Below are 10497 nucleotides of genomic sequence, written 5' to 3'. Positions count from 1 at the left end.
CCCGACCACGCCGCCGTCGCCCCTGCCCTGACCACGCCGCCGTCGCCACCCTCTACACCAATGCCGGCGCCGTGCCTCTGCCCCTGCCCCGACCGCGCCGCACCTCTCCTGCTTGGTCAGGCCGGCGCCGCCCCCCTGTCCTCTCCTTTGTTTTTTCACATATATATGATGTTTTTTTCCAGATTATATGTATATGTGTGAGTATATGTATGTGTGTATATCTGATTATATGTCCTTTTTTTAGATTTTTTGTTCATATATATGATGATTTGTTTTTTGCCTTTTTATAAAAATGTATATATGTATGTATGTTCTCTGTGCATATATAAGTTAGATTTTTAGTACATTTGGTACATTTTAGGTTAGTTTTATCTATATATGTTCTCTGATTTAGTACATTTTAGGTTAGTTTCATTTTTAGAAAAGTTTTATATATTTAGGAAAAGAAGGAAGAGAAGGAAGAAGGAAGAAGAAGAAAAAGATTTATATAAGCAAAAGTTACATTTTTAGATTAGTATTATATATCTAGCTAGGAAGATAAGGAAGAAGAAGAAAAAGAAGGAGAGGAAAAAGGAAAATAAGAAGAGGAAGAAAGGAGAAGAAGAGGAGAGGAAGAAGAGGAGAAATAAATAAGAAGAGGAAAAAAGAAGAAAAAGAAGAGGAGAAGAAGAAAGGAATAGAGGAGAAAGAAGGAAAAAAAATAGAAATTTCTATTTTTTTTTCTTCTTTCTCCTCTATTCCTTTTCTATTTTTTTCTTCTTTCTCCTCTATTCCTTTCTTCTTCTCCTTTTTATTTCTTCTTTTTTTTCTTTGGTTGCTTCTCTTCTATTCCTTTCTTCTTCTCCTCTTTGTATTTCTTCTTTTGTCTTCTTATTTTTTTATCGGGTATGTCGTTGTCGATATACCCCCTCCTGAGAACTTCAACACGAGGGGGGGGGGTACCGATATACCCCCTCCCCGATAACATTATTTTTCCATGTATATGTATGTCGCATCATTGTCGATATAACCCCCTCCCGGATAACTTCGACATGAGGGGCGGTCGATATATATACCCCCTCTCGACCGTGATAACTTGTACCACGGGAGCACCCCCCTCGGCCCTCTCGCTCGACCGAAACTCTCGAGGACACCCAAACCCTAGAGAAAAAACGATGTTGGTGTCCTACCCCCTCCCGCCGCGCCCCTATGATACGTCTTCAACGTATCTATAATTTTTGATTGTTCCATGCTATTATATTACCTCTTTTGGATGTTTATGGGCTTTATTTTACACATTTATATCATTTTTGGGACTAACCTACTAACCAGAGGCCCAGCCCATATTGCTGTTTTATTGCCTATTTCAGTATTTCGAAGAAAAGGAATATCAAACGGAGTCCAAACGGAATGGAACCTTCGGGAGCGTGATTTTTGGAATGAACGTGATCCGGAGAGCTTGGAGTGCAAGTCAAGAAGCTTTCGAGGACCCCACGAGATAGGGGGCCGCCCCCCTGTAGGGCACGCCCCCTCTCTCGTGGGCCCCTCGGGCGGCCACCGACGTACTTCTTCCTGCTATATATACCTATGTACCCCGAAAACATCCAGGGGCACCACAAAACACAATTTCCACCGCCGTAACCTTCTGTATCCGCGAGATATCATCTTGGAGCCTTCGCTGGCACTCCACCTGAGGGGGAATCGACCACGGAGGGCTTCTACATCAACATCCATGCCCCTCCGATGAGTTGTGAGTAGTTTACCACAGACCTACGGGTCCATAGTTATTAGCTAGATGGCTTCTTCTCTCTTTTTGGATCTCAATACAATGTTCTCCCCCTCTCTTGTGGAGATCTATTCGATGTAAACTCTTTTTGCGGTGTGTTTGTCGAGATCCGATGAATTGTGGGTTTATGATAAAGTTTATCTATGAATAATATTTGAATCTTCTCTGAATTCTTTTATGTATGATTGAGTTATCTTTGCAAGTCTCTTCGAATTATCAGTTTGGTTTGGCCTACTAGATTGGTCTTTCTTGCCAGGGGAGAAGTGCTTAGCTTGTGTTCTTACCCAGTGACAGAAAGGGTTGCAAGACACGTATTGTATTGTTGCCATCGAGGATAACAAGATGGGGTTTATATCATATTGCATGAGTTTATCCCTCTATATCATGTCATCTTGCTTAATGCGTTACTCTGTTCTTATGAACTTAATACTCTAGATGCAGGCAGGAGTCGGTCGATGTGTGGTGTAATAGTAGTAGATGCAGGCAGGAGTCGGTCTACTTGTTATGGACGTGATGCCTATATACATGATCATGCCTAGATAATCTCATAACTATGCGCTTTTCTATCAATTGCTCGACAGTAATTTGTTCACTCACCGTAATACTTATGCTATCTTGAGAGAAGCCTCTAGTGAAACCTATGCCCCCTGGGTCTATCTCTTGTCATATTTGCTTTCAATCTACTTTTATTTGCATCTTTACTTTTTGCATCTATATTATAAAATACCAAAAATATATTTATCTTATCATACTATCTCTATCAGATCTCACTTTCGCAAGTGGCCGTGAAGGGATTGACAACCCCTTCATTGTGTTGGTTGCGAGTTCTCAGTTTGTTTCTGTAGGTGCGTGAGACTTTTGAGGAGCCTCCTACTGGATTGATACCTTGGTTCTCAAAACTAAGGGAAATACTTACGCTACACTTGATGCATCACCCTCTCCTCTTATAGGAAAACCAACTCAAGCTCAAGATGTAGCAAGAAGGATTTCTGGCGCCGTTGCCGGGGAGGTCTTCGCTCAAGTCAAGACATACCAAGTACCCATCACAAACTCATCTCCCTCGCATTTACATTATTTGCCATTTGCTTCTTGTTTTCCTCTCCCCCACTTCACCCTTGCCGTTTTATTCGCCCTCTCTTTCCCATTCTCCTCCTCTCTTTTTCGCTTGCCGTTTTTTGCTCGTGTGTTAGTTCGTTTACCTTGTCGTTATAGCTAGTCCTCCTATCCTTATTCTCACTCCCGAACAAGAAATTCACAATTTTAAGCAAAGGGAGAGGGAAAGTTTAAAAGATGCTTGGCATAGAATTTGCAATGCCCAATATAAAGCTACTAGGAAGCTTGCTACTTCCGTTCTTCTCCGCAACTTTTATGTACGCATTACTCCTTGGAATAGATGTGTTCTTGATATTGCTACCGGAGGTGATTTTATGAGTAGCCATACGTTTGATGCTTGTAATTCTATGTTAGATTTGTTTGGCTCACCACCTCTTTTGGTTAATGGAACGGTTTTAACTTTAGAACATGTGATGCAACGGCTTGATATTATTGAAAATAAAATTGCCACTGTTGAGTTGATTGAAAATTTGGATAAAAAGATTCATAATCACATTACCCAATTTGGATCTAGGGTTGGAGTTACTTTCAAAAATCTTAAAGAAAAGGAACCTATAGTCAATGAAAAATTAGATCTAGACTCTGCTAGAATCGGTAAACTTGAGGATATCATTACAAACTTAGGTTCCAAATTTCCCCCCATGAAAAACACTCCAAAACCCCCTACTAAAACTGCCAAGTTTATTTATGTTCCTAAAAATAAGGGTGAATGTTCTAGTAAGGGAGACGCGGATATCAAATCCATAAGTGTTCTTCCCAATTGTCTCTCTTTCGTTAAGGAACCTTTTGCTACCAATAAATTTCTTGAATTTTTGCCTAAAGGTTTAGCCATTGCTAAAAGGGGAGAAATCCTTATAGATCACAAGTGCTCTATTGATGAATTTAGTGCCAAAGATGGCACTCGTTAGATCTATCTTCGCTTTTTATGCCTAGCTAGGGGCGTTAAACGATAGCGCTAGTTGGGCGGCAACCCAATTTTATTTATGTTTTTTCTTTTTGCTCATGTTTAGTAATAAATCTTGCATCTAATCTCTGTTTAGATGTGTTTTTATCTTTTAGTTAGTGTTTGTGCCAAGTAGAACCTATAGGATAACCTACGATGATAGTTGATTTGATTCTGCTGAAAAACAGAAATTTTGCGCTCACGAGAAAAAATTCAATAAATTACGAAAACGTGCTTTTGCATTGATTCTTTTTGATGCTGATCAATAAAAAATTTTTCCATTACTTTCTATTTTGGTAGGATTTTTAGAGTTCCAGAAGTTTGCATTAGTTACAGATTGCTACAGACTGTTCTGTTTTTGACAGATTCTGCTTTTCGTGTGTTGTTTGCTTATTTCAATGCATCTATGGCTAGTAAATTAGTTTATAAACCATAAGGAAGTTGGAATACAGTAGGTTTAACACCAAAATAAATAAATAATGAGTTCATTGCAGTATCTTATGTGGTGGTTTTGTTTTCTTTCACTAACGGAGCTTATAAAATTTCCTGTTGAGTTTTGTGTTGTGAAGTTTTCATGTTTTGTGTAAAGCTTTTATGGACTATGGAATAAAGGGTGGAAAGAGCCTAAGCTTGGGGATGCCCAAGGCACCCCAAGATATTCAAGAATAGCCAAAAGCCTAAGCTTGGGGATGCCCCGGGAAGGCATCCCCTCTTTCGTCTTTGTTCATTGGTAACTTTACTTGGAGCTATATTTTTATTTGCCACATGATATGTGTTTTGCTTGGAGCGTCGTGTATTATATTAGTCTTTGCTTTTTAGTTTACCACAATCATCCTTGCTGTACACATCTTTTTGGAGAAGCCTATTTTATTAGAATTTGCTAGAATACTCTATGTGCTTCACTTATATCTTTTGAGCTTGATAGTTTTTGCTCTAGTACTTCACTTATATCTTTTAGAGCATGGTGGTGGCTTGATTTTATAGAAATTTCTAGTCTCTCATGCTTCACTTATATTATTTTGAGAGTCTTTTAGAACAGCATGGTATTTGCTTTGGTTACAAATTTGATCCTCGAATGATGAGCATCCAAGTTGGGTATAATAAAAACTATCATAGAAATTGAATTGGATGCTATGATCAATTTGTTGCTTGATAATTGTTTTGAGATATAAAGGTAGTAATATTAGGGTCTTGCTAGTGGATAATTATGAAATTGAGAAATACTTTTGTTGAAGTTGGCAAGTCCCATAGCATGCATGTATGGTAAAAGTTGTGTGACAAATTTGTTGCATGAGGTGCTCTTTTTAGTGTCTTCCTTATAAGTGGCAGTCGGGGACGAGCGATGGATTTTTTCCCTACCAATCTATCCCTCTTGGGGAATGCATAGTAGTACTTTGCTTCGAGGGCTAAGTAGACTCTTGCAATAAGTATATGAGTTCTTTATGACTAATGTGAGTCCATGGATATATGCACACTCATCCTTCCACTTTGCTAGCTTTTCTTATTACCACGCAACTCTCGCCGGTATTGAACCCATTATTTACCTTCCTCAAAACAGCCACCATACCTACCTATTATGGCATTTCCATAGCCATTCCGAGATATATTGCCATGCAACTTTCCACCGTTTAGTTTATTATGACACGTTTCATCATTGTCATATTGCTCTTTGCATGATCATGTAGTTGACATCGTATTTGTGGCAAAGCCACCTTCATAATCTTCATACATGTCGCTCTTGATTCATTGCATATCCCGGTACACTGCCGGAGGCATTCACATAGAGTCATATCTTGTTCTAGCTTTGAGTTGTAGTTTTTGAGTTGTAAATCCATAAAAGTGTGATGATCTTCATTATTAGAGCATTGTCCTAGTGAGGAAAGGATGATGAAGACTATGATTCCCCCACAAGTCGGGATGAGGCTTCGGACTTTATAAAAATAAAAGAGGCCAAAGAAGCCCACCAAAAAGAAAAAAAAGAAAAAAAAGGAAAAAAGAAAAAAAAGAAGGAAACAAAAGGAGAAATAAAAAGAGAGAAAAAGAGAGAAGGGACAATTGCTACTATCTCTTTTTCCACACTTGTGCTTCGAAATAGCACCATGATCTTCATGATAGAGAGTCTCATATGTTGTCACTTTCATATACTAGTGGGAATTTTTCATTATAGAACTTGGCTTGTATATTCCAATGATGGGCTTCCTCAAAGTGCCCTAGGTCTTCGTGAGCAAGCAAGTTGGATGCACACCCACTTAGTTTCTTTTGTTGAGGTTTCATATATTTATAGCTCTAGTGCATCCGTTGCATGGCAATCCCTACTCACTCACATTGATATCTATTGATGGGCATCTCCATAACCCGTTGATACGCCTAGTTGATGTGAGACTATCTTCTACCACTTTTTTTCCTTACAACCACCACCATTTACCACCATAGTGCTATGTCCATGGCTTGCGCTCATGTATTGCGTAAGAGTTGAAAAGGCTGAAGCGCGTTAAAAAGTATGAACCAATTGCTCGGCTCGTCATCGGGGTTGTACATGATGGGAGTATTTTGTGTAATGAAAATGAAGCATGGCCTAACTATATGATTTTGTAGGGATAAGCTTTCTTTGGCTATGCTATTTTGATAGGACATGATTATTTGTTAGTATGCTTTGAAGCATTATTATTTTTATGTTTTATGAACTTCTATTTTGTATTCATTTGGATCTGAACATTCATGCCACATTAAAGAAAATTACATTGAGAATTATGCTAGGTAGCATTCCGCATCAAAAATTTCTTTTTTATCATTTACCTACTCGAGGACGAGTAGGAATTAAGCTTGGGGATGCTTGATAGTCTCCAACGTATCTATAATTTTTTATTGTTCCATGCTATTATATTACCCCTTTTGGGTGTTTATGGACTTTATTTTACACATTTATATCATTTTTGGGACTAACCTACTAACCGGAGGCCCAGCCCATATTGCTGTTTTTTTTGCCTATTTGAGTATTTTGAAGAAAAGGAATATCAAACGGAGTCCAAACGGAATGAAACCTTCGGGAGAGTGATTTTTGGAACGAACGTGAACCGGAGAGCTTGGAGTGCAAGTCAAGAAGCTTCCGAGGACCCCACGAGATAGGCCCCCCCCCTGTAGGGCGCGCCCCCTGTCTTGTGGGCCCCTCGGGCGGCCACCGACGTACTTCTTCCTGCTATATATACCTACGTACCCCGAAAACATCTAGGGGCACCACAAAACACAATTTCCACCGCCGTAACCTTCTGTATCCACGAGATCCCATCTTGGAGCCTTCGCCAGCACTCTGCCGGAGGGGGAATCGACCATGGAGAGCTTCTACATCAACATCCTTGCCCCTCCGATGAGTTGTGAGTAGTTTACCACAGACCTACGGGTCCATAGTTATTAGCTAGATGGCTTCTTCTCTCTTTTTGGATCTCAATACAATGTTCTGCCCCTCTCTTGTGGAGATCTATTCGATGTAAACTCTTTTTGCGGTGTGTTTGTCGAGATCCGATGAATTGTGGGTTTATGATCAAGTTTGTCTATGAATAATATTTGAATCTTCTCTGAATTCTTTTATGTATGATTGAGTTATCTTTGCAAGTCTCTTCGAATTATCAGTTTGGTTTGGCCTACTAGATTGGTCTTTCTTGCCACGGGAGAAGTGCTTAGCTTTGGGTTCAATCTTGTGGTGTTCTTACCCAGTGACAGAAAGGGTTGCAAGACACGTATTGTATTGTTGCCATCGAGGATAACAAGATGGGGTTTATATCATATTGCATGAGTTTATCCCTCTACATCATGTCATCTTGCTTAATGCGTTACTCTGTTCTTATGAAGTTAATACTCTAGATGCAGGCAGGAGTCAGTCGATGTGTGGAGTAATAGTAGTAGATGCAGGCAGGAGTCGGTCTACTTGTTATGGACGTGATGCCTATATACATGATCATGCCTAGATAATCTCATAACTATGCGCTTTTCTATCAATTGCTCGACAGTAATTTGTTCACCCACCGTAATACTTATGCTATCTTGAGAGAAGCCTCTAGTGAAACCTATGGCCCCCGGGTCTATCTCTTATCATATTTGCTTTCAATCTACTTTTATTTGCATCTTTACTTTTTGCATCTATATTATAAAATACCAAAAATATATTTATCTTATCATACTATCTCTATCAGATCTCACTTTTGCAAGTGGCCGTGAAGGGATCGACAACCCCTTTATTGCGTTGGTTGCGAGTTCTCAGTTTGTTTGTGTAGGTGTGTGGGACTTTTGAGGAGCCTCCTACTGGATTGATACCTTGGTTCTCAAAACTGAGGGAAATACTTATGCTACACTTGCTGCATCACCCTCTCCTCTTCGAGGAAAACCAACGCAAGCTCAAGACGTAGCACCCTACCCGACAAACTCTCTCGAGGCCACCCAAATTTACCAAGTTAAAAGAGCGTTGTCGTCGAGGCCACCCCAAACCCTTGAAGCGTTGTGTCGAGGCCACCCCAAACCCTTGAAGAGTTGTCTAGGCCACCCCAAACCCTAGAGAAGCAGCGTCGAGGCCACTAACATGATTCCTTATTGTGATTAGCTAGCTAGTTCTATGTTTGCCACTAATATATATCCATCTGTACCATGTTTGAAAAATAATTGACATGTTGTTAATATTTGCAGAAACTATGGAGCACTCCCGAGATGAAGCAACAGAAGAGATGTTGGGGGAGATAATCGCACAAGGAAGTGATGTCGTTGCGTCATTTCTCAACGACACCGATGGTCAGGAAGGTCTGGGTGAAGAAGAAGGCTATGTTCATGATGGCTCCGATGACCCATTAATGCCGGTACAAGAAGAGGGCTATGTTCATGATGGCTCCAGTGACCCAATGGAGGTACAAGAAGGAGACCGTGCTGACTGCTCCGGTGACCGAACCGAGTCCGGCCAGGTATATATATATTAGTTAAGCCCGTGCTGACTAGTTAATTGATGCATTCATTGTTTTCATATGTACACATATTAATTAATCGTCTTTCTTCTTTTTCTCTAGCCCTCCAGATCGAGCTCAACTTCGGTAAAGAAATGAGGCCCGAAGAAAAAGTTGCGCTCAGATGAAAGGTTTGAGATCACAGCAATCGCGCACGATGGCAAGCCGATTGAACCCGTCCAGACAAGGGATGAATTTCATGCTCAGTGCGGGGTTCTTGTTAGGAACAAGATCCCGATCAGTATCCAGCGATGGTTAAAGCCAAAGAAGGAAGACCCTGAGGTGCCGACGTCTTATGTCTCTGATATGCAGAAAGAAGATCTTTGGACAACTCTTTAGGCAAATTTCACCCTACCGCCAGAGGAGGATCCAGAGAAGCCAGTTAAAGAGGAATTGATCAAGTCTCATGCTCTTAAGAAGATGGTAGAACTATTCAGGAGGTGGAAGACACTACAAAAAAATATACTTCCGTGATGATACATGTTTGTCACAGTAGGTCGTGTTTTTTGTCATGCATGTACATCCATGACAAATTTATGACAGAATTGAGATAGTCATACCTGTGCTGTCGTAGAAGTGTTCGATGACATTACCAAAATTATCATCACGGAAGTGTCCACTTCCATGACGATAAATCGCGCGTCACAGAAGTGCTTTCGTCAAGGGCGACCGACACGTGGCATCCACCATAACGGAACACCGTTAAGCTATCGGGTCGGGTTTTGGATCCGATAACCCGTTAACAGCCCCGACCAATGGGGATTTTCCACGTGTAAAATCATCATTGGCTGGAGGAAACACGTGTTGGCTCATTGTTGGGACAGATATCCACTCATTGGACAGAAGGCGCCTATGATACGTCGACACGTGGCACGGCCCAACAGAGGCCCATTCCTGTGAAAAGACTGGCCTGTTTGACTTGGTCAAAAGGTGACGGGCCGGCCCATGGAAAGCCTGTTAACGGCATGTTCGTATATAGCCCATTTACAGCCCGCTAACCCAAAGCCCATTACGCCCTATCCGAATTAGGCCCAGTAGCATCATTTGGGCCATCCAATATGATTCCAGCCCGTTTTCACTTCTGGCCCATGTATGGCCCATGACGTCTTTCGGCCCATATGAGGCCCTATGTAACTCTTGGCCTATTAACGACCCGTGGTGAAACTGGCCCGTGATGAATAGTGTATTACTTTAGACCCATTAACGGCCCATGGTGAAACTGGCCCGTAATGAACAGTGTATCGCTTTATACCCATTAAGGGCCCGTTATTCAGTTGGGCCGTTTACAGCCCATGTTATCTTTCGGCCTTCTCAGAGCCCATTTATTCTTGGGCTTATTTGCAGCATTTGGTTACTTACGGCCCGTTACTGTCATTTTCTGCTTGTGGGCCAAATTCAGCCCGTCGTTACAGTCGGCCCGTTTGTGGTCCGTTAGTCTGTTGGGCCATTTTCATAGCATCACCAAATACGGCCTATTAACGGCCCGTTATGGTCAGCCAATAAAACGTACGATTTCCATTATAGGCCCGTCTACGGCCCATTAAAGGCCAGTACAAGACCCATAAATGAGTCGGCGGCCCATGGATCCTACGTAACGTAGAAGGCCCATGGATCCTGCGAGACGTAGAAGGCCCATGGACACTGCGAGACGTAGAAGGCCCATGGATCCTGCGAGACGTAGAAGGCCCATGGAT

This window comes from Triticum dicoccoides, chromosome 2B (assembly GCF_002162155.2).
Source record: "Triticum dicoccoides isolate Atlit2015 ecotype Zavitan chromosome 2B, WEW_v2.0, whole genome shotgun sequence".
Taxonomy (NCBI): Eukaryota; Viridiplantae; Streptophyta; class Magnoliopsida; order Poales; family Poaceae; genus Triticum; species Triticum dicoccoides.
The sequence above is the reverse complement of the archived record's forward strand: the minus strand, read 5'-3'. Positions refer to the sequence as shown.